We start from the raw sequence: 24818 nt of genomic DNA, 5'->3' as shown, positions 1-24818 counted from the left end.
CTGGAGGGGGCGGCGCGCCGATGATTGTTTTCCCATACACTTCGGCGCGTGTAACGCTCCTTCACCTCGCGCACATAATGAGGTAAATTTGCCCGTCGTCGTCGCCTCTGGGGGCGGGGGGGAGCGTCGCTCCTTCACCCTGACGATCCTTCCCTCCGGGGGTTGGGTGGTGGGGGGCGCCGCTCTATGTTTTCGCATCCACCTGAATAATGTGTAGTTGCGCCACTGCCTGTAGCCACAAGTCCAAAACTTGACAGTTATGTCACACACCCACTACTCCATCTCGTCCTGAGAAGTCAAACTCTTGCTACGATCAAGACATGAGGAGGAAGACGCTGTTTCAGATAGATRGATATTAACGTTTCATTGGAGAAATTCTTCACAGCAGCGGAGCCGCGTCCGCAGTGGTTGAGCAGCGGACTGCGCATGTTACAGTCTAATTAACTTCTGCGACGTCATTTATTTCCTCTAAATAAACTGCCGGCTCCTCAAATGGATTAACACAACGTTGCGTTCATTTTTACTTTTCTCTGGTCTGTAACAGAGACTTGAATTTAACGCGCCATTTCAACCAAAGGTTTTGAATGAGCTTCCTAACCAGACGCTCCAAAGTGTTATTTAACAATATGAAGTGTTGTTTAATTTATTTTTAACATTGTAAAAATAAATTAAATGTAGGGCACTTCTACATTTATGCTAGGGGTGCCCAAGTCTAGTTTTCCAGGGCTACCATTCTCCAACTTTAGATGTTGCAGAATAGAGCTGGAGGTGAGGAGGACCAGAGACAGGTCTCTATCACACCTGGATCATTGACTCATTATAAGCCTCTACAGAACTGAGATAGGATCACACTATCAACCTGATCCAACCGGTATCTCTGGAGACAGAGACCACCGCCACGATGACTAAGGCCTCAATATGTGTAGGTTGTGCAGTGCGCCAGCGCCACCACAGCACCCCATCTGCATCACTTTTTAAAAACAAAAGCACACTATTGTCTATCGCTGCAGCGGCCATCCCACCCCATGAATTAGGGTGACACGCCGTGGTGGACGTCCCTTATTTTGATTTCTGAAAGATGGCAACCCTAATGTTAAGGGATCATGAGATGAACCTGCAGATATGAACAGTTGAGAACCTAAGCATGTCCTTACACCAGGACGGTGAAGGAGGTGAAAAAAGACATCTGTAGGGCGCTATAGAGTCAACAATAAATGTAACTGAGGAATTTTATTTTAAATATGCCTGATTTTTCTACGTCAAACAGTTCCTATAAACCTTTCATAATGAATCCAGTACTTACTGTTTCTGTGTTTTATTAGATTTCCTTAAGATAGATGCAACAGTTGAAGTATAAGAATACACAAATTTCACAAATATTGAAATGTTCAGGAAAGTTGTAATTTGTTGTCACCTCACCCAATGCTCCAAAATAAATAAATAAAGTTCAACCATTTTAAGTTTCTTTTTCTTTTTTTTTAACTTCAGTATATACTTGAAAAGCTGGAGTCAGATTYAACAGGAAGATGGGTGAAGCTAAGGGTGAAGATGAGAGGGGGGGTAGTGAGCGTCGCTCCTTCACCCTGATGTTCCTTCCCTGGGGAGGGGGGCACCRATCTATGTTTTCGCATCCTCCTGAATAATGTGTAGTTGCGCCACTGTACCTGTCTCACCTGTTCTGCGACACTTGCGCTCCCCTCTGTCTTTGTCTCCATGCAAAATTACTGACTGCCTTGTTCCAGTAGAAGGCCAGCAGTTTCAACTTGTCCTTATTTGGCTCCAAGTTTCTGACCTTGTTCATGTCCCCAGAACTTTTCCTGCCTTGCCTCACCCTTGATGACTCTCTACAGCCTTTTTGAAATCTAGACCACGACCCATGCTCTGAACTTAGATCTTTTCCTTTTCTTGCACATTTCTCCAGAAGAAACCAAATCACCAACCTGCTTTTTCTTTCCCTAGAGCTGCAAACAGTCATTTTACTCTTTGTTTAATAAATCTAATTCTTACTCTCTCTTTTGYGTTGTGACTCTATTTCTGGGCCCCTGTGTTAAACCATTACAAATAGCATTACTTTCATTCAAACTTAAAAAAATAAAAATAAATAATAACTTTAATCAGGTAGATATGTACGTATTTTGAATGAAACTCAAGAAAATTTGTACAATTTTAACAAAATGTCTTAATCTGTGTGACAATAGACACACACTCATATTTTAAATTAATTTTTAATTTTTAAATGATAAAAATATGACCTAAGTTTGTCAATTAGGTCATATAACTCCAAACACGGCCATTCAAAAGAATAAACAAGTGCAATGGAGTAGAAATCATTCTGACAGTAAGAAAAGAGAATAAATAGAACAAAGCAATTGTGAAGAAAAACAATTGTCAGATTTATGACTTAAAGAGTATTTCAACTACAGAGAAAGCATGTTCTGTTTTCTTTCAGTTGTCAACTTTGGCAAGTTAACAGTCCTAGTAGACAATACAAATCATATTCTGTTATTTTTTCTTTCTGCTTCCAGGTGATGATTAAAGAAAGCTTGCTTCCACAACAGAAGCTGAATTATGCATGATTAAAAAAAGTGGAATTTTTCTATTGTCAGTCAGTGTTTTAAAGTATTGTCCTTAATGCCAGTCATTTTGACATTTTAACAAATACCCAAATTTAACACCTCCSGCAGTAAAACAAGTGACAAGCAATTTTCTTAAAATAGCAAGTCTGAAAAAAATCGTGTTGCAATATTTGCATAGTTCCTTGACCAAAGCCTGCCCTAAATAAATTGTCATTCATTAAAAAAAATGCARCGTGTTCATGTGGTTATGATTGTGGTTTATCACCCACAACCATAACCAGGAAATCAATCCAGCCCAGCGACTGGATTACAAAACTAAAAGAAAATTCTTAATACCCCATTGAGATATATGATGCCTACATTTTCTTTATGATGATCTCTTTTTGTAGCACCATCAAGCATGAATTAGGATATATTGCTGAGAGCGTGTTGGAACATTACCAGCTGTGTGGATGGTTGTGTGCTATACAAGCCCACTTAGTGTCATGTAAATCTGGCCTTACATGAAAGGTAAGGCCTTCTGCAGGATGTGAGGAGGAGGAGTAGGTGSGGTACAGTTACTTGGATGATTAAATTTAGTTGATACCTAGCATTGCATGGTACAACAAGTAAGGAAAGGAAAGAAAAATAGTTTTAACCATYATARTTCAGAATACGCTATGATAAATTTCCATACRGTGTATTAAACCAGTCAAAGTTGCAGTAAAAATTATAGCATTCAAAAAAATCATGTGGAGGGTTGTCTCAAATTTTTACTTTGATGCTTTCGCCACAGACAGATTAACACAGGAATAACAACCATTTGCTGCAAAAAAAAATAAAAAATAAAAACACCATCCATGTGACTACTCCATAACTCAGAAAACAGATTATAGATCAAATAACCTCCTCAAGATATGCTCATCTAATAACATACAATCTTCAAAAGCATAGCAGTACTTCAAGGTACAGCAGTGTACAAATTTCCTGTGCAAAATGCCTTCAAACGAGAGCAGGGGAGAGTTATGCAATGACTTTGTCTCTTTAATAAAGGAAACTGCTATCATTTTATCAAGCACTTTGAATTGCCTTGTTTCTGAAAATGTGCTATATAAATAAAATTATCTGACCTTACCTTACCTTATCCAAATATGGAGCTTAAGAAAAAAAATATGCAAGACCTAATCATTACCAGTAAAGGACAAAAAAGGTTGAAATCTGAGCAAAAAAACAATAGCATGAATATTTTACATGTGTCTATTTTACATGTAATTGATTCTGTCTTTCAAAAAATCCAACATCAAATAATTCATTTTGAGCAAGATTCCTTATGTTCACTGTCATGTTACCGCTCTCCCACAAAATACAAACTCAAAAGGTTTTGCTGTCCTTTCTGTTTAGTAGCATTCACTGACTTGTTTCTGTTAAACATTTGATTAAAAAAATGTGCCGTTGTGAATGCATGGAGCAGGGCAATATTAGAGCAGGAATTTTGTATTTTTCTGAGTGTAGAGTAGAATTGTGTAACCTTAGTGAAGAATTTGTAAAGGTGTATCAGTAGTTTTGTGTCTTCAAGAAGTAACGAAATATTTACAAGTGTGAATAAGGAGTGATGAAGAAACATTCMCAAGTTACTTTTTATGATGCAGATATATTGATTTGTTTTGCTCCATGTGTTTTGGATCATTTAGATCAAAGATGTAGCGCCTTGATATTTTGGTATTCTGCACAGGCTGGTTCTATGGAGAGAACATTAAGTGTCTGTCTCACAATAGTGAGGGTTGAGTTCAGTGACTGTAGAATCGTGTGATCTTGTCTAATTGTCTCAGAGTATTTATTTATTTATTTATTGCATCATTCATCATCCCTCGATAACAAAAAGAGTGGTGACATGAAGCCTAAAAAGACAGTGACTGCAGAGTCTTTGGTGGGAAAGTTAAAAATCCTGGTGGGAGCACAAACAAGAACAAAAACATCCAAAAAGGGCTGAAAGACACTGACAGGGATGAAGGCAAAGATATTCATTAAAAGTGAAAAAAAAAGACAACATGACACATTTTAAATAAAACAGGTAATACAGGCCTGTGTGGGTCAGTGCATTAACAGTCACTCCTAAGATTTATATTTGAAATGTAGAGAAGGCAGAGGAAACCCTTAGCAGCATTACAGACTGTCACTSAGATAATTCAGAACAAAGACTGAAATGTGGTAAAAAGAGCCAGTTTAATTATCTTTCTTCCTTGCTTTGACAGAGAGAAGGGCATCTAACCATCGTAAAGCATTGCCACCTAATCTCTGGTCTTTCTTCTCCACTTCTGTATTTTTTTTTAATCTTTCTGAGCACATTTCTTTCTGTCCTTTTTGTCTTGTAGTGCACTGTCAAAATGGGTGCCATACTCGGCCAAAAGAAAGAGTACAAAGAGAAACCAGTTTTGAATTAAATCATTTTAAACTGTGTGCGCAACACTGGAAAGCCTTCTCTTTTAAATTATAGTTGCTGAACAAGCATTATTTTTTCACGCAGAAAAAAAAAAACAACCTTAAAAATATCATTCAGAGAGTCAGGCTGTAAACCATATTATCAGGAATTTAAACTGAGAAGCCCAAAATTACTTGTAGCAAAGACAAACTACTACATTAAAATCTCATTTTCAACATATCCAGATTTTTACAATGTGTGAAACAAAAAACACTTGATTTAGTCAAGACCCTGTTAAGCTAAAGCAAATAATGCAGAACTGTTTAACAAATGCACAGACATCCTGCCACTGTGAAAAAAAATTGAGAAAATGGAAAATGTTTGTTGCAAGGTAAATATCTTGGCACTTAAGAGCCTCTTCCACATCAGCCAATATTCATTAGTGCAGTGGTAAAGATAAGACCGAGCAAAGTAGTTCCATTACCAAAGCTTGTAGGGAATAAAGCAAGTCTGCAATTTATTTTAGCTCTTAAAGACATGGATTTCCACAGACAAAATGCGAACAGTCTGTTACTTCATAATAACTCAAAATATCGTATTAATTGTTTGATGCTCTTTTTGTATTCTGATTTCTGTRAAAGTRTACAGGTCAACCTTAAGGAACTTTTGCTGCCTTGTTAACTGTTGTTATGAAATATAATTTACCACCACAAATMGTTGTCAATATCTAAAGCCCAGATACATTTATGGTGGCTCTTTTTGAACAAGCAAATTCAAGAAAACTGCTTATAGATTAAGTTGATATTAGAGACTGCTCAGAGARTTRGATGGCTACACTAATTGAGATTATAMATGAAAGTAGTTCAGGCTTCTAAACATGGTCYTCACATTTTAATTGACTCAAGGTTATGGTGAAAGCAAATCTTACCTTTGGTAAAGCAAAACTGTGAAGCCAGAGTTTATAATTGGATWGAAACAGGAAGAGTATATGCTGAACAAATAATACCACTGTAACGGACTTGATGAAGAAMAAAAAAAACCTTCWAAGATGCCCTTATTCTGGGACTTTTGTCCACTTCTGAGGGGAATGAAGACTCAAGAGAAGGCAAAGGTATTGTCTGGATAGAAGTTATCAAAGTAAGAGAAAAACTGTCTGAYAGCAGGGAGCTGGGCAGGAATGAGATTCTTTCTGAAAAGACTCTGGACATTGAGGAACTGATGTCCTTATTGTCTGTAGCATCTACAGCTCCCATGACCCAGTTTCAGACAGTGGGAAGATTGAAAGTAAATGGATGGATGGATGGATGGATGGATGGATGGATGGATGGATGGATGGATGGATGGATGGATGGATGGATGGATGGATGGCAATCAAGTCATTTCGCTAATCTTACTTTGGTTTCCAATTCATCCCACACATAACAATAAATACAACTCCAATGCATGTCTATGCATTTTTATATGTTGTCATATTGAAAATAGTTTACTAATTTAAACTCACTTTGATCTTTAATTAAGCAAATCTAAACACACAAAGAAACTCAGAGATATATCTAAAAAATACAAACTTGACAACAGAAGCATGAGCTTTGCCAGTGCGTGCTGATGGTTTTTTTTTACTGTCTATGACTCTAACCTAAAGATACTCAGAAGAATGAATCTCTGCATTAATTATGCACATTCTATGTAGCCTAATTATCAAAGTTTCAGCTGTTCTAACTAATGGGATAGTAAAAATAACCTCATCCTTCTCAATTCCTATTCCTCCAAAAACTTTTTATAAGCTCCACACAACTGCAAAACAAAAAAAAAAGAAAGAAAAAAAAAACCTCCTGCTTTAGTAATGAAAACAAAGAGCCTCACATATTATTACAGAGTAGTTTGTGTTGATGAGAAGCATTTTTCATTAGTCACAATTAAAAACTTTATGGCTTGGTGATGGTAGATAACATTTATAAATGATACATGTTATAAATCATCTCTGTTACATTTACTCAATTAGCATGTGGTGCACTCAGCAAGATTTTATGAATTCTTTTTTCACCGAAAGATGYAATGAAGTTCTTCCAATTTGGACTTTTAATAATTAGCAACTATAACTCAATGACCTGTGGGAATGTCTGGTAATGAGAAATCCTATACCATTAATATTGCATTGAAGTCCTGGTTTATTAGCTAGGCAACATGTTTAGATAAGTGTCCTTAGCCTTTCAGTAACTATCTGACTGTGMAATCTGGAAAATTACAACAGTATCTGAAAGCTGAGGAGTGTATTTCAAAGTAAACATTTGTTTGTCTAGCCATGTCTTTGTAAAGTGAACTATGGTTTCTTTGTACACTGCTGGGTTGCTTGTCAGGAGCAGCAGAGAAATAAACATGTGCTCCACCCGGTGTATTGATGGGATGAAATGTTGYCCTGGAAAAAGACGTGCATCATAACAAAATAACTCTTTTTTCAGGTGTTCTGCATAYAYWYWSMMMWWYTSKRRAWAKWSWMAMRCKSTKTTTTTTTTTTCAGCATTTGGTTGACATTGTAACAAAACATATAGTTCCAAAGGATCTAYGTTTCATCATGCAGCCGGGATAYTTGATGCGTCAGCATTTGCRGAAGGAGCTTGATACAAGAAAAARTAAGCATAGCTTRTGTAATAATGTCTACATTCCTCAGCCAGAACTAAAGTGCATGAAATAAATTAATATCGAATCTCTCTAAATCAAAAAAGTAAGTGGAAGAAGCAATAGATAAATAAATATCCAAATTTAAGACCTCACTTCCATTAAAATAAGACCTAGTATGGGAAAACTGGATCTATTTATGTATGGTTAAGGCCTTGCAAAAGCCCTGGATCCGATTTTATATTCCCGGAAAAGAAAAAAAAATCCCTTTCAYAGATTTTAAATGTACCTCTGTGTCAAACACAAACCAACATTAACCCATGRCATGCGAGTGAAACTACTGAATCACTGAACCTCTTGGTGAACCTGTGCGGCTCCTACCATCATCAGTGACATCACTCACTTATAACAACACAAACCTCACGGATTCCTTGACAYACCCTTTAAAATCTTAGTGAGGTGTATCCAGTGCCTATACTTGATGCCTGATGGTCAACAAGGAAGTGGTGATTCTACCTTGTCCTCTGCCTGTTTTTTYCTTCAGATCAATATTTTCTTCCAAGTGARAATTTAATTCAGGAATACAYCCAAAAATTCTTTACATGGTTCACTAATGAGAATTTTGCCAGGATGTAAACCTAGACGAAATATGTAGGTTTAAATTGTGATTGTGAAAAATATCACAGGCTATTATTTCCAGGAGTTCTACTTATAGCTTTAACTTTGAAATCTGGTCAGTTGTGTACTAGCATGGAAGCCTTTAACTATTCCTGTTCTACTGGGAGCAGCTTCAGTGCTACTCAAAAGTATAATGGCAGTTTTTTTTTTTTTTTCCGGTGTAATGGGGAGTCAAAATTATATTTAATTATCACTCCATTCTAAGTTACCATCACAGCTCCTCCTCCCGCTATTATGTGGCTGTTACTCATCACATAACTCTGCGGTTGCATGAGAACTCTGTAAACAATACGAAGAGCAACAGTTCTGACACCTGACTCCAGAAATGAAACTTAAAATTGTGAAAGAAGCAGCAGCAGCAGCAAATTCAGCTTTGTCTTTCTGTCTGAGAAAAGATCCAACGGTGTCCATCAGGTTTAGTTCTACAGACTTTGGTGAGTCCATATCATCACATTGATTGGTTGATTGAATATCCATGACACTAATTATTAGTGGCTCTCTGATCATGTCCTGTYGATTTGCCTCTCTGATTCTGATTACAACAAAAATAGGCTGATTTACACACAAATACGGTGACGAAGGTAGCTCATGTAGAGCAATCAGGAGTAAAGTAACTGAAGTGTGTGATTGCATTTCAGCTTCTTATAACTGTTTATTGATCAATATTTTAGCTGTTTCACAATAAAAAAGCTAAATAGCTGCAAACCAGAAAAAAAAGACTTTTATTTGGAGCTTGACATGTTTTATACAATATAATATTCTAATAATGTCCATGGTAAAGGAGTGAATGAAAGACTTAAAATACCGTAAAGCAGAGAGAATCCAGAATAACCMGTTTTAAGGAGCTCAGTGTTTTGCAGCCTTACATAAAACATTTTGCTCACCTGGAAAACTTTAAATTAGTTTACTGACTGCAGTGTCAACTCCAAAAATCATATTTTTTAACTAAGTGTGGTCTATACATAGTTGTAATATATATTTTTGCGTATCATCTAATTCATTAATATCAGCATTTCTTTTTCTTAATCACTCAGACTGCAAGCATGTCATCTGCAAGCTGTCTCCTCTCTGAAGAGCAGTTTCTGTGCTCCATCTGTTTGGATCTGTTCAAAGATCCACTCACCACACCATGTGGACACAACTTCTGCAAGAACTGCATTACCCAGCATTGGGATGTAAATCAYTGTTCTCAGTGTCCACTGTGTAAGAGGGACTTTGGTGCAAGACCTGAGCTASAAATCAACACCTTCATCCGCGAGATGGTTGCTCAGTTCATACTTAAAGCCCAGCAGAAAGCGAGTGGCAGCAGCTCAGAGCAACAAGCTGCCAAACCAGGAGAAATTCCCTGTGAGCTGTGCTCTGGAACCAAACTGAAAGCCCTGAAATCCTGCCTGGTGTGTCTGCTCTCCTACTGTGAGACGCATCTAGAGCCTCACCTGACAGCACCAAGACTGAAGAAACATCAGCTGATGGAGCCTGTGAAAAACCTAGAAGAAATGTTGTGTAAGAAGCATGATAAACCTCTGGAACTGTTCTGCAAGACTGACCAGACATGTATCTGCTCCCTCTGCTCGGTTTTAGTCCACGAGAGTCACCGGTTTGTTCCTCTTAGCCACCAATATGAAGCAGTTAGGGTAGAGCTGAAAAGATGGAACCTGAACTTAAGAAGAAAATCCAGACTAATAGACTGAAAGTTCAAGAGATCAAAGAGGCGATAAAAGTTTGTAAAGATGCTGCAGATAGAGAGAAAGCAGGAGGTGTTTAGGTGTTCACTGCTCTGAAGGAGTCTGTTGAGAAAGCCTTAGAGGAGCTAATAAACGAGATAGAAGAGAAAACTACAGAGAAACAAGCTGAAGTCTTCATCAAAGACCTGGAACAGGAAATCTCCGAGTCAATGAAGAAGAGCTCTGAGGTGAAGAAACTCTCACAATCTGAAGACTACTTCAGCCTCCTCCAGAGTTTCTAGTCCCTAAAAGCTGCTCTACCCACCAAGAACTGGACAGAGATCAGCATCCATCCACCTTCATACGATGAGAATGTAGTGAATTTTATGAGCCAGATGGAGGCGACGACAAAGAAATTCTACAATGAGGCTGAGCTCAGAAGAGTCCAGCAATATGCAGTGGATGTGACCCTTGATCCTGACACAGTACATCCTGCACTGATTCTGTCTGATGATGAAAAGCGTGTTCACTGCTGTCAGGCAATAAAAAAATCTACAAAAGTTCCCAAAAGGTTCACACTTTACCACAATGTTTTAGGAAAACAGGGATTCTCTTCAGGCAGATTTTACTTTGAGGTTAGAGTTTGAGGAAAAAATCACTGGACTCTAGGTGTTGCCAGAGAGTCAGTTGACAGGGACGAACCAATCCAACTGAGCCCTGAAAATGGCTACTGGACCATAGGGTTCTGAAGAAATAAGTTCAAGGCTTTTGATGGCACTTGCAAAGAATTTTTTTGTTTTCCACAACCTAAAAAAGTGGGGATGTTTGTGGATTTTGTGGAGGATGTCGTCTCATTTTATGATGTAAATACTTCAGGTTGTCTTCACACTTTTTGCTGCCCCCTGCTCTCTGAGAAAATGTATCCATTCTTCAGTCCTGGTCCTAATCCTGATGGTAAAAACTCAACACCCCTATCAAACTTTTTAGACAGTATACAGTACAGTAAACAGTTTTTTGGCCATTAAATATTTAAAATGATCTATCAAATTTTCACTTGAGTAAAAGATAACGTAAGTAAATAATGGAAAAAAAAAAAACAGTTGTCAAACAATTACATTTATGAAGTAAGACAATTTATTAAAGTCAACCTTTATTTGGCATATTGGAAATGTTTCTAAAGACCCAAAGGTCCTATGTGGTTCATACCTGATCCACAACTGTAAAGGCTCCAAGACCTTTCACTGCGTTTATAAACCATTAAGGTCCTAAATTATGTTCTTTGAAAAGTAGAAAGCCAGGGCAGTGATTTAGAGACTGTTAATGCAATTAATTTTCTTGATGTTGGTCAAGATCCTGACATCAGCATTTTGGGTGAGCAGCAGGTGCCAGAGATTTAGTTTAGATCACAGACCATCATAGCAGCTCGGAGTTTTGCATGCACCGTAGTCTTCACCCCGTTTGAGTGCAGTTCCGTTTTTCATTTCTAATCTTGAAATATTTGGTCCTGGGAACCAAAAACAATGACTACTATTTTTCTGTATTGGGATAGAGGAAATGTTCAGTCATAAAGTCATTTAGACACAATCACTCAGACTGTAGTGCRCTGTCCGAGTGATGCTGACACAGAAATATAAAGTTGATATTTTAGTGCAGTATAATGTGAGGTAATGAGATCATAGAGATGTTAAATAAAATTGTTCCGATCAGAGACCCATGAGAGATCTCAAATACGGACTTTGCTTGCCTTGATTTACACCACAAGACACAAAACAGACCCAGTCTGCTACATAAAACCTAAACAACAGTGCTGAAAAATCTCCAAACTGTCAGGTTGTTACTATCAACTGTATGACACACAGAACTGAGATCCTGTAAAACAAGACAGAAGGTGATGCAACGCAATTCAGTCTGATATCAACAAAGCCTTGCCAATGAAGACCCAATGTTGTTAAAAGCCTGATTGAGAAGAGTAAGAGATCTTTTATTTCAAAAGGAATACTTGTTATTATTGCTTATGATTTACTTATGATTGTGGCATCCAGAGTACACTTCTTTAAAAAAACAAACAAAAAAAACGTTTATTCACTACGGTTTTTGTGGGAATGTGGAAAAATGATCAGAGTGAAGATACTTATATCTACAATAATGAAGGTGCAGGCCTCTTTAAAAAAAAAAAAAAACTTAATGAGATCATATTCATTTAATATAAATATATGTATCTTACAGTTGGATAATGAACAATGACCATGATGAACCCATCATTGGATGTATGTATGTTTTGGATGTATTGTATTATGTATGTGGGGCCAAACATAACTATAAGCTGGAAGCTTTAAGAAAAGTTAGAAATAAAAATATATTTTGAGATGAAAAGTGCTCATTTGCTTTTACAAAACTTCACACTGGCTGTAGAATGCAAAAACTGTTTACCTTCTTTTGTTAAAAAGTATAAAAACCCATGCATTTTTAAATGAATTACTGCTTTAATGGGAAATGTTCTGATTCATTTTCATTCAATTCTTTTTCAGAACCATATGAGAGTCTGTTTTCTTAGTCAGGGACATTCATGCTCTGTTTAATGGTATCACTTGTTTGGAACTCGGAGTGCTCTCACACACATCACTAATGGCCTGTACATATCGCAGTCATGAATATGCATTCATACCTTGGCTGGCAGTTTCAATAACAACCACAGAATAAAAAAGAACAAATCGTTTCTGTTTGTAATTGGCTGTCATCAGAAGCAATATGCAAATATCAAGTTTGTCTAGATTTGAACTGAACTGAGTGTCTTTTTTGTTTTATTTTTTTTACACATGAATGGACATCAGTCAACTAAATTAGATGGCTGGCCTTACAATACACAACATATGTTGAAACATATCATCTCCCAAAGCTATGTTTTACCTTCTGTGCATGTTTGAATAAAAAATAGTTGAAATGTTGTTGCAATAAAAAGGAGGTATGTTAAATATGTGTGGTATCAGAAACAATTAAGGCACTAGAGGAAACAAAACGCAGCCACAAGTTTGAGCAACCGTGACCAGTAATCATACATCAAACACASSCAGAAGGAAACTTTTTTTTATTTTAAGTCAAAGCCCTGTCAGCACACAATGATGGAAAACAATAAAGATGTTATCCACCACACAGAACCCTGACAGCTATAGAGCTGTCATTATATGATCATGAAGTCATTTCCATGCCAAACTTGAAAGCATATTATTATCATTAAACAGCAACAGTAAAATGTCAATCAATGCCATGCCATTATTGCCTCACATTTATTGCCAGAGATACCCGCATGGCCTGCTTTTCTTCCTCATCTGTTTTTCATCATGATCCTCATAATCACCTCTGTGGGTGCCACTGGTCTGTAGCTTCCTCAAACTTTTTCATTTTGATTTCATGAATAGTCCAGGTAAAATAGATGATGCTCAAACACCAAGATTTTAGTTCAATTATGTTCTACTGACACTAAACAAACATTAAATGAAGAAAGCAGAATGGAACATGAGGATAACAAAAGATTAAACACAATGTAGTCTATTAAAACAAACAAGGTCAAACTAAATATCATTGATGTTGGAAGCCAAAAAAAAAAAAAAGGGATTAAGATAAGTCTTGAGAGCATGGAAGCGTCTCCAAGATACAAATGTAAGTTATCTTCATTGAAGAACTTCCTCCTAGACCTTCGTATCTGTAGGAGCTGCTGTTTCACCTACCTGAGGGACTGAGAAGGTAAGCGGGATTACAGAAAGTTATAATGGTACTGTGGGGCAAAATCATGCAACGTTTACAAATTAAAATAGGAAATTTAAAATAAACCTGACAATGCACAGGCAACCAGTGGAGTGAGGCCAAACCAGGCATGATGGGTTCAGTTTTTAAATCGGATCTTAAAATTTGACAAAAACTATCACATCTGTTTCAAACACTGCAAAGCATTGAAAGCCAACTTCATGGTAAAATGATATATGAGACATCAGAAGAATGATTGACCAAGTTTTTATAGCCCTTTGAGAGCACAACTTGCTACACTCCACTCAGATAGCAGAGCTACGGCTTCTCTTGGAAACAAGATAACCAACATACCCCTAGCAATGCTTTCAACAGCAGTTGAGTTGTGAAGTTCACTTATTTAAGGCGACTATGTGTTGTGTTTACAACCACTGAAGGAAAAATAAATGACTCTGTCCTCCTAGTGCTGCTTGTCAAGGCTTGCAAGCATTTCTGTCAGCTCTGAGAGACACAAACTGTTGTTACCGACCGACTGTGTTCACCAATTTATAGTTGACATTCCAGCTGGTACCATAGTTGAGGGGAATAAATACAAGATCAAAGCTGAAGAGCTGCCAGAGAAAGAATGTTAAGATATTGCGAAAGAATGAAGCAAAAACAAACTTAACTCTATGACGTAAACAAAAATTTGGTCAGAAACTTATTAACGGAAAATATGTTCTGTTTCTGATAATATTTTAGATCACAATATATTAGAGTATAATTCGGTATATAAAATTTGAGAACAAACTCATCAACTTCATGCCTGGTCCTTAACACCTTGGAATTTAGACAAATGTTMTTTTATGAAATGAAAGAGAAACTAGAGCTTTTGAATTTAATGGAGATATGAAATCTTTATAAATAATCCCCTTAATTAAATTTAGACAATACATAGGGATTACATGAATGTCACTAACATTTAGCATCTGGTGCAGCTTCATAGAGATTCCACTTATTTATCATGAATATGATTCGAGAACCGAATAAAATATGTCAGTGGGATATTCCGTCATAATTGCTGGCAACTAAAAGAGCGATTATTAATAAAAGCAGTATGCAAGTTTGCAATACTGCTTAATACATCTTGGGTGTGGATTCATGTGCTTATTTTCAAAGGATTAAGTGTATTTGGTGGGAACCTGCACATAAAATGAGCTACACTAGAAGAGAAGAAGTGACAACCTAATGGAAAATTTGCAATTTTAAATATTTTTGAGAAACATTAAGCAAATTGAAGCACTGCTGGTTTAATACAGACCCCAAGGTACAAGCAGCAGTACACTGAAAACACATTGAAACTTTAAGTTAAAAGGAACGAGCAGTGCTGCAACTGTATTAATTCTGAATATAATGATGATTTATGTAGAGATAGAGAGCAATAAAGACAATGTAAATACTGTTGTCAAGGCACATGAAGCTGCGCATGTATAATTCTCAACAACTGGAAGATAATCTGTGTACTCGAGCCGCTGAGATTGGTATGTTGTGTGTCACTTGTTTGAAAATTGGTTATTATGTGAATTGAGATAACGAACAAGATGTCGTGTTTRATTTGGAGTAGAGAAAACATTTTCGCTGGTGGTTCTTGAGCATTTTCACTATGATTTGAAAGAACACTTACTAAAGTCAGTTATCTATCTCTCTATCTTGTTTCCTTRTTTTTTCTTGGTCCTCAACAACTGTTTTCATTTCTAGTGCATTTTCCTATATATGTTTATGTAAACTGTCCTTGAGTGTCTTGAAAGGCACTAACAAATACAATGCATTATTATTAAAATTAATGCACAGAGCTAAGCAGGAGCAGTCAAAGATTCAGGTGTCTTCAATAGAAGTCAGCTCTTTCAAAGAGATGCCGCGTACAGCCATCTTTGCCAATATAAAGGTTTTCCAAAAGTTTTAGCTTGTTTATTTCTCTGACACTTTTTRCCCTTTTTTATCAGTCATTCATAAGGATAAATTGAGGCAGATGTGAAAATAAAAGTAGTTCCATTATTAAAGTGGTGGTGAACATTCCTGTCATTGTTTCTAATTAAAAGGCACATATGAACTTGGTATTTTAAATATCTAGTTCATAGGTATACACTACAAGCTATTTCTAAAATCTCCATTTTGAGAAGCATTTATTAAATATCTAATTCTCTCACCAAATACCCTGGTTTGTATGTAGACTGAATGTGCAAATAAAGCAACAAAAAAAAATCCACTTGTCACTCATCATTTGTTCTGGTTTTGTTTTCTATAGTGTTTCAAGTATTCACACTTTAGCAGAACACATTCAGGATACTAACATGAATCATTTTGCAAGTACACTATCTGAAATCTGTCTAAATAAGATTGTTTGGAAGGTGGTTTCTCTGCTTAAAAATGGGTTTTAAGTTGGAGAAAGTGTTTCAACAAATTGCATTCCTCTATAATTACAACTTAAACACTCACTGTGCACTGGGTATTTGCTGACTATGAGAGTTTATACATTGCAGCYGCATGGAAGACCTTGACTTGGACTACAGAGGGACTAAAGCTGCCTGTGGTGCATTCCTTATCTGCATATTCTTGGGTCTGCATTTCTCTTGCTTTTCCATATAAAAGTATAGAAGCTGTCTAATTAGACTTCACAGGTCAAAGGCTGCAGTGCTGGAGGAGAGATGGTTTCCCCTGGGAAGGGCATGGCTATGCAGCTTACCATTCCTTCACCTTTTCTTTTGTTCACCATCATAACTACCAGTTGTGCTAAATAACAAGAAGACAGCTTTGCACTACACCCATACAAATACAATCCTGGCCTTCTACTCAATTTGTTCAAGTGTTGGAGCCTTTTATTGACTGCATGCATTGAAGTTGTAGCCCTTGAATAATCGCTTCTGACAAAGGACTTGCACTGTTATTATTATTCTCAGTCATAAGATTTAGGGCTTGCCCAGACACTCCTCTATAGCTCTCTTGCTGCTATTAATTTCCACTGTTGTGTAGAACAAAACAGGTAAAAGTCTCTGTTTTAAGACGGGTGTGTTCAGCACAACAGATCGAAACACTGCAACAGTGATTCATAAGTGGTCCACGAGTAGTACCTTCGCCGATAGAAAAAACTATTTATCATCAATTACAGAGGGAGGACATATATATCTGTTGATGTAGTTTGCTTTAATACTAACAGATGTGAAACACCATAGTATGTCTGTACCTGTGCAGTGTTAAAATGTACACACAGTGGCTTCTTTATTAGTTGTAAAACCTGGGTTGGAGCTTCCTTCGCCTTAAGACCTGCATTATTTCTTCATGATAYAGGAGCAAGGTAAGTAATGATCCACAAACTCTTACTTTGTTGCAAGAGTCACCTAACTTTTATCTTCAAGCAGAGCAAATAAACGAGTAAATGAAGTCAAAAGCATCAAAATCTATTTTTTTTCTTTATTTTTGTTAATGTTACCAACAATCTACTTTCTTTAGGAGTCACACGTAGTGACTTGAAACTCATCAGTGATGTTCAACTTTTTCTTTTTCATATACTTTCGACTGGCCCTAACGTCAACTCAGAACTTTTGTGACATCCATTATTCACAATAACTGTGTAAGTAAAAACCAACACCACTATAGTTACCTTAAATGGATCGAGTCTTCATGCAGGCAGTGTTAGAAACAGATGGGCTGTGCTGTGAACCACAAGAGGGACTTGAGCTGGTGGATATATTCACCTGAAAGTATCAGAGACTGTGAGGTCAAGGATCATTCAGTTGAACAGCAGATCTATCTGAGGCTGACCTAAGGCAAGGTCTGGACTGTGAGCTGGGATTAGATGTGTCCTTATTTCTTTATTATGAACTTGAGTCCTTAGATATCTTTAGCCTGGATAAACATCAGGTTTATTAYTGATTTAGAGTATCATAGGTTATACTCAATTTAAAACTTAATGGCAAATAATTCCTCTGAACATTCTGGCAACCACAGAATTTKACCACASCTGCCGGTATTTTACCGTAAATTAGAGAAGTTTTTTTTTAGAGTGTAATCTGTTCCAAGGTTCAGTGTTTTACCTAGTTTGATTATCACAAGCAGTTATTTTAACCAATATTGCCTTTTATAACCTTGTATCAAATGAATATCCTCCCACATCAACAATGCATTTTTGTCAGTGCAGATGTTGTTCTTTGAGTATCTTTTCAGATCATTTGCTGAAGACACAAGAGATAGTGGCCGGTAACTGCATTTGCAAATAAACATTTAGCTCTTCTAACAAACTGGACACTACGCATAAGACAGCAGCCATGATTTATGACTTTTTGCATGGCTGTATGGTATTATATGGCAACCAAAAATAGTAAATTCTTATTTTCCTTGCACTGTTCCTGAATCTGAAAGAAAATAAATCAAGCAAATATGAAATGTATTTCGTGATTGCTTTTCCTTCATTTTTCTGTTCTCCAACAACCCTCTTATTGATTGTGTTACTTCAGCTGAAAGCACCTGTCCACCATGCCAACTCCCACCTCAAAAGTAAGTGGGGGAAAGGAGCCCCGTATTACTATGAAAAACAGAATAAATTGGTAAAAGCAAGCCCAGTAAAACATTGTCAAAATATTGAGTTTTAGATTTTTTTTTTCTTAATGGCTAATCTTCTCGCTGCAGCAGTGAAGGTGGGGATGTGGAAGGGAGGCTAATAGTGGATGAGGTTGGAATGAAATTGTAATAGGGGAGTTGCGAGGGATACCAATCTGCAGGGAAAGCTAGTTTATGCAGAAATCCAATTTAAAAGATTGGCTTAGTGACTCAGTTATTGAAGGTAAACCCAATGGAAATTATAAGGTAAATCAAAGGTGAAAGTATGCAAAACACTCTTGCACTCAGGTCTGTCACTCTCATTTGCTGTTGCTCCATTCCCTTATTACAACATATCACCACACTGCTTACCACTGAGACGTGAGCAGGCTGCACGGAATGAAACATAAGCATAACTATTAACTTTTTGCCTTTATGGCTTAACAAAACTTAACATTTATGAATGCCCCWGAAACTGCAATGTGCCAGCCTTAGAATAATGACTAGCTTCTAATGCCTTTCCTGCTGTCAATCAAAATAATCCAAGTAAGACTGAGTGCCATTGAAATAGGCTTGTTTGCCTTTTGAATGTGTTGGGATATGACCTATGACAACAAGTTTTTTTTTTTTTCTCCACTCGGTCATAAACTGCATATGAAGCAAAAAAGGCAAAATCTGCCAAATCTTTCTTTTTTTTTTTTACTGGATGAGAATCAAGGAGAAGACGGTTGTGAGTAGGAGGTGGCAAAACCAGTCAAGTCTTCATAGCCAAAGCCGGCAGTTTATCAGGCAATAATGAAGCAATAATAGGGGAACAAGATATTTTTTAAAACTATGACATATAATCCATGGTTTGACATTATGGAATGACATTTTAGATGCAGTTTCCTTTTTGTTCTCCCCTCTGGGATGTGCAGGGAAAGTAATTTGTTAGATCATAGATAGGAGGCTAATAAATAGCTGTGCTAGCGACTCACTATTCATTTATCCTGACCTTTTCTATCAGGCAAAATCAATTGACTGTTAATACGCCACTAATAGTGAGAAACCTTTGATTTGTTTGGCTCTCAAACCACACTGATGCTTTTCACATGGTTGTGAGCACATGTCCTGTTATTGCATTTACCATCGCAGGTGAATGTTTACATCATGACAAACACAATCAAGCAATGATATAGGAATCTGTCTTACTCTTTCTAAATGAGGCTTTCTAGAACAAAGAAGGTTGGTACACGAATCTCGGGATGCGCATGAAGCATAGTGATGCTTTTTATCCGCAACTTTTTGTGGCATCAGGATTCTCAGTTGAATTTTTTTTTTTGCTCAGGTGTTTCTCTTTCCCCCTTCGCCTAAAAGGTTTTTCCTTGTTCTTCTTTTTTATACTCCAACAGTATAAAAATGTGGTTGTTAGGTTCTAAAAGTGATGCAGCATGTATACAGAATTGGTTTCAGTTTGTCCATTTCTGTGACAGAAAAAAAAGATACTGTTTTGTCACCAGGCATTTGGAGTTTCTCTCTCAAAAGAAATGGTAGAAAGGTACACAAATACACACACAAATATCTCACCTGCAGCTGAAGTGATATTTACTTATTTGGAAACATTCCTGCACACKGATTTATGATAGTTGAATAAAACATGTTGCGGGTGACAGTAACAACTGAAGACCCAATCTGGGTACGGGTTGTTCTTTAATATTTTAAGAGTTTTGAAGTTTGGGAAAGTAAGATGCGATGTACTGAGTCTTTGGCTACATCGACACAACAGGCAAATTAATTATTTTTTCTTTTGCTAACACGCGACCAACTTTTTCATGGCAGTCTGAWTGGTCCAATTCCGATCTTTTCATCCAAGATTTGAGCCAATTTTATAWGTGATACTAAATCGAATACTTACTTACTTCACAACCCATTGAGTTTTTCAGAAAGTGTATATTGCCAGTTACCCTTTCAATCCTACAACGCCTCTGTTTATGGTTTTATTTCTCTGTGTGTAAGCAGAAGGAKTAYGTATTTTTGCTGAACCTACTGGAAAGCAGAATAAACACTTTGACAGAATAATTTATTTATGCTGTCAACATTGTATTTATTTTCATTTTACTCGATATCCAGACCGCAGAATGTGTACATAGAGGGAGAGCCACAACAGGAGGTCAGTTGTCAGTCAAACAGGAAGAATGTGAATATGGCTATGGCAGACGGCTGGAGTGCATACAYGCAACAACGATGTGATCAGCTGTGATCAACACTTTACTAAAAAGAAAATGGTGAGCTATCAGTGGATACAATTTTATATTAGAAAAATCTCAAATTTGTTTTCAGGCAGTATGGGTCAAAGGAGGTTCAGTGACAACTATTGTTTTTATATTTATATTCACTTCTTCTGACATGAGAAAATAAAAAGCAMATCTAAAAGGAATCCTAAATGAGCAAAAGTCGCATTATTGATTATTTAAACCACAAAAACATACCTGAAAACATGCCCTGAGAGATTACAAATGCCATCTTTACCTCTAGCACAGCCTTGTACTGTTAGTGCCCTGCATTTTTATCAGYCTTTCTACCTTTCTCACTTACCTCAACTTCCCAATTTATATGTAAATGTACCTTCTTTAAACATTGCTATATGCATATCTATCCATTTTAGGCAGAAAACYTGAAAAACACAAATAAATAGCTTGGGTCTTCACATGAAAAGCATCCGTATGAGTCATTAAAATTCAGCGCTTGCAGCGTGGCCCAGTGAAAAAAAACCCGAAAATATCACAGAAGAGTGTACATTCTCAACCATCTGTGACAAGTAGTTTGTGACCAAAAATATTGCACCGTACATTCTGTAATAGCTAAAAGTTGGAATAAAATTTCAGACAAGTAATAAACTTGATGTTAAACAAATATCTGAATAGTAGTATAAAGTAAACATCCTTTAAAACTGGCAGTAAAAGGAGGCAAAATTACTGGCTGCAGCGATTAAAGATGATGTTCCATCTGCCACTCGACAAGTTTTATTATTGTGAAAACAGTGAAAGTTAAATGATTGACTGATCTATAAATAAAGTTTTCCGCAGTTGGAAGAGTTACAACTTATTCATTTCAAGAATATCATTGCAGTTTTTCCCCTCTCCAAAGACACTATAATGTTCAATAAATAATGAATCCATTCAGTGACAACATACATAAACCTYRTGCCAATCCTTAAATATGTAATGCAGTAAAGTACTGGAAATCTGGAGTTGTGTAGTGCCATAATATTGAAGATAGACTAACTTTATATCACTGCTTAACAAGCAATCTCATTTTTTTTTGTTTGTTTTTTACCTCTACTAGTTTTGGCTATGAGTAACTAAACATAATTGCTAAGTATTACTAATTGTAGTAATTCAAATCAAAATTATGAAATTGGGGAACCATTTCATTGTGAAGAAAATACCCAATTAGTTCAGTCTCACATGTGTATAACAACAACAAAATCAAATAAAACAAAAATCACCATTTCGGTTTCTTGCCAAATGGATATAAAATAAAACGTATTTTATTTTATTTWGACTAAAATAAAAACAAGTTTTGGGAAAAAATTAGTTAGGTTATTATTTTAGGAAGGTGATGGCATTGTAGTGTCAAGCATCATGTAGAAGCCATCATGTCAGATGACAAACACATTTACATTTAAGCTATATAACTGGTTTGTGTGCAGGTTTATGTTGTTAGCACACCGTGACWTGAAGCAAAAATCTTTCTCAGACGAATCTGACCACAAAACTAAGACTTCATTTGAAGTAGTACAGTGCTTGAGTAATCGGCTAAAGAGCAGGGACCGTTGTGGTTTGGATGTTCCACTAAGCACTAAACAATGTAAACTCAATATGTCTTCTGTGTTTTACTTGATTTTCAGTACTTGGAYTTATCCTTCTGATAGARGTTGAGTCACATGCAACAGAAATGTATAATTTAGAAAGCWGTYGTTCTCACTTGGAAGACTGTGCACAAAATGCTTGAGCCAGATCTCATTTGAACTTGAATTGCTACAGATGGCTCAGCGGAAAGAAAATTCACCTCTCAGGATCTTAGTCACGTCTTTGCTGTGCTTTATACTATTTCGAAAGGATATTTCTTTCACATTATTTTTGTCAGATACAGTTTTTAATACTTGCCACCTCTTCTTTTGTTCACTCCATGTTCATATTCTTAAGGCACAGTGCTTTTCTGAAGTATTCAAATCCCTTAGTATTCATTTTCACCTATTGACAAGCTGTAGCCACAAAATGTCATGTCTTTCAATTGGATTGTGTGCGACATAATTGAAAAATGAAAAAGGAAAGGATTAAAGGTTTGCGATTTAAAAAAAATTAAAATCAGAAAAACATGGAGAAGAGTTGAACTCAGTCTTACACTGTGAATCAATCTTGTGTATGTGCTGCAAACAACATCCCCCTGGCTCTCTGCTAAGCTGCAGATAGTTCAGAGTGTGCAATGAATGCTTAGGATAGTTCTAATTTCCACTGATGATGGCAGATAAACAGTAAATTGTCTCTCTGCCATTAGCAGAGAGACAATTTGAGAGCACTAAGATCACCCCTCTTGCTCTGATTTTTTGTTTTGCATATATATATATATATATATATATATATATATAGTGCATATATAGTCATTTCAGCTAGTGAACTAGTCATTTTATAGATTCATTACACATAGAGTGAAATATTTCAAGCCTTTTTTGAATTTTAATGACTATAACTCAAATGTAAAGAGAACCCAAAATTCAGCGTCTCACAAAATTAGAATATGACAATAGACCAATAAAATGCACATATAAGAGAATGTGTGCCCACAATGATAATTCTCTTCTGGTTATGGTGAGTAATTTGCCAAATGATTCATCATAAAAGCGTATGAGGGAAATGATTCTGGCAGCATCTGACCCCACCTACTCACACAGTCTTAAGAGTTCGGGTCATTTAGAGCCGACATACTTTTTGTTTGTGAGKAAGACGATCCATACGAGGTCCAATGGAGTCGCACTGAACTTGTGTGTACTATTACAAGGTTGTTGTTTTTTTGYGGTTTCGGAAATTGACGGTCTGATGGGACAACACCCCGATTCCCCTCTGTCCAACTTTTCCATGCTCCTCCTGTGCGTCGCGTTATGACCATGGGGGGGTTAAAACACTTTGAAGATCCTTTTTTCTGTACTAAAACACTTTCTAAAATAGTCCTACTGCATCCCCTATCTTCAGATTTTTAGCATGTATTCTTAAAGGTAAACGGTAGGTTGTGCAAGGACAGGTGGACCAAAATAATAATGCAGTCTGAGACATCAAATACGGAACTGTCARTGGCACCTCAAAGGAGGACTTAACAGTGGAGAAACGTATGCATGTGTGAAATAGTAAGCTAGTGGGGATAGGGACTGTGGAGGCAATGGATGAAAAATCAGAGGGAGGTACAGATGAATCTGCTGTATGTCTTGAAGATTTACTGTAAGATTTCCCTTTGAAATGATTCACTGAAGCAACAAGTGCATTTGTGTCTGAAAAGCTGATTTTTTTTTTTACTGCATCTGTGACCATCACTTGTGTCTTTAGTATACCTCACACCAATAACCCTATTTAAATGTAGTTTTTTAAAAATACATCAACTTTAAAAAACATAATTTGAGCAATAGTCATATATTTTCATCATAGTCTTATTGTGAACTATGCATGTCAATCATGGAGGAAGGCCTCCATKGTAAAACTAGTTCGCACTGTGGGATTACTGAGGTGCACTACAGCCAAATGTCACCTGTTAACTGGACAGCACATTACATTTACATCCCCGTATCAGGTTGGCACACTATTATTTTTTATGATATCCGCCTTCAGTTGCCAAGTCTTTTTTTTTTTGCAGCATGTAGGTGTATAGTGCCAATTTCTTGTCCCAAGTCATCACTGAACAAAACRCAAGTGTCTCTCCTTGATTGCTGTTCATTATCATACACTTAAATCTCTGAATAAAGGATGAAAGGGAAAAAAAATAATACTGGAGGAGACCTCTCCCTTTAAAACAGTAATTTGGGTAAAATCAGGCTTCTGGAGTATTTTGATATGTCACTTAAGTGACTGTCTTTTCTGCCCAACTTCTGGTAAAATTTCTGAATGCATTTTTAATGTGTTACCACACACTGAGTCTCTGACTAAGCAGGGCTCCAATCCAAGTGGAGCAAAACACACATTAAAAGTATGGCTTGGTGCTGCTGTGAGTGATGTTAGTGTTACAAATTGCACTAAATCATTTCTTCTTGGTAACAATGGTCACATTTGAAATTGAGTTAAATGGTAATTTTAAAGCAGCAATTCACATGGAGCACAAAAACCCTCAGTGGGGATCAATTTTGGCCATTCGATGAGACCAGCAACTTCACAAATAAATAGAAGTGCATGTATAACAGTGTCTACATCMAAATTGTCTAATAAATCTGATACATCGCTAGAACTATTGCACATAGAGTGCAGTCACATAACATAGAGATTTCTGTCTCTACTGAATTACAGCACGCTATCATTATTTATTCAAGTTTCTATGTTAGGGTAGCTTAGA

At 36.7% G+C, this 24818-nt stretch overlaps 1 pseudogene; it reads left to right on the top strand.

Annotated features, from left to right (window-relative positions):
- The first annotated feature begins 9311 nt into the window (after positions 1-9311).
- On the top strand, positions 9312-10579 carry LOC103479425 (tripartite motif-containing protein 47-like; annotated as a pseudogene).
- The last annotated feature ends 14239 nt before the right edge of the window (positions 10580-24818 follow it).

The sequence above is a fragment of the Poecilia reticulata genome, linkage group LG17 (genome assembly GCF_000633615.1).
Source record: "Poecilia reticulata strain Guanapo linkage group LG17, Guppy_female_1.0+MT, whole genome shotgun sequence".
In the NCBI taxonomy this organism is placed as follows: domain Eukaryota; kingdom Metazoa; phylum Chordata; class Actinopteri; order Cyprinodontiformes; family Poeciliidae; genus Poecilia; species Poecilia reticulata.
This window is presented reverse-complemented; position numbering and strand designations above follow the sequence as displayed.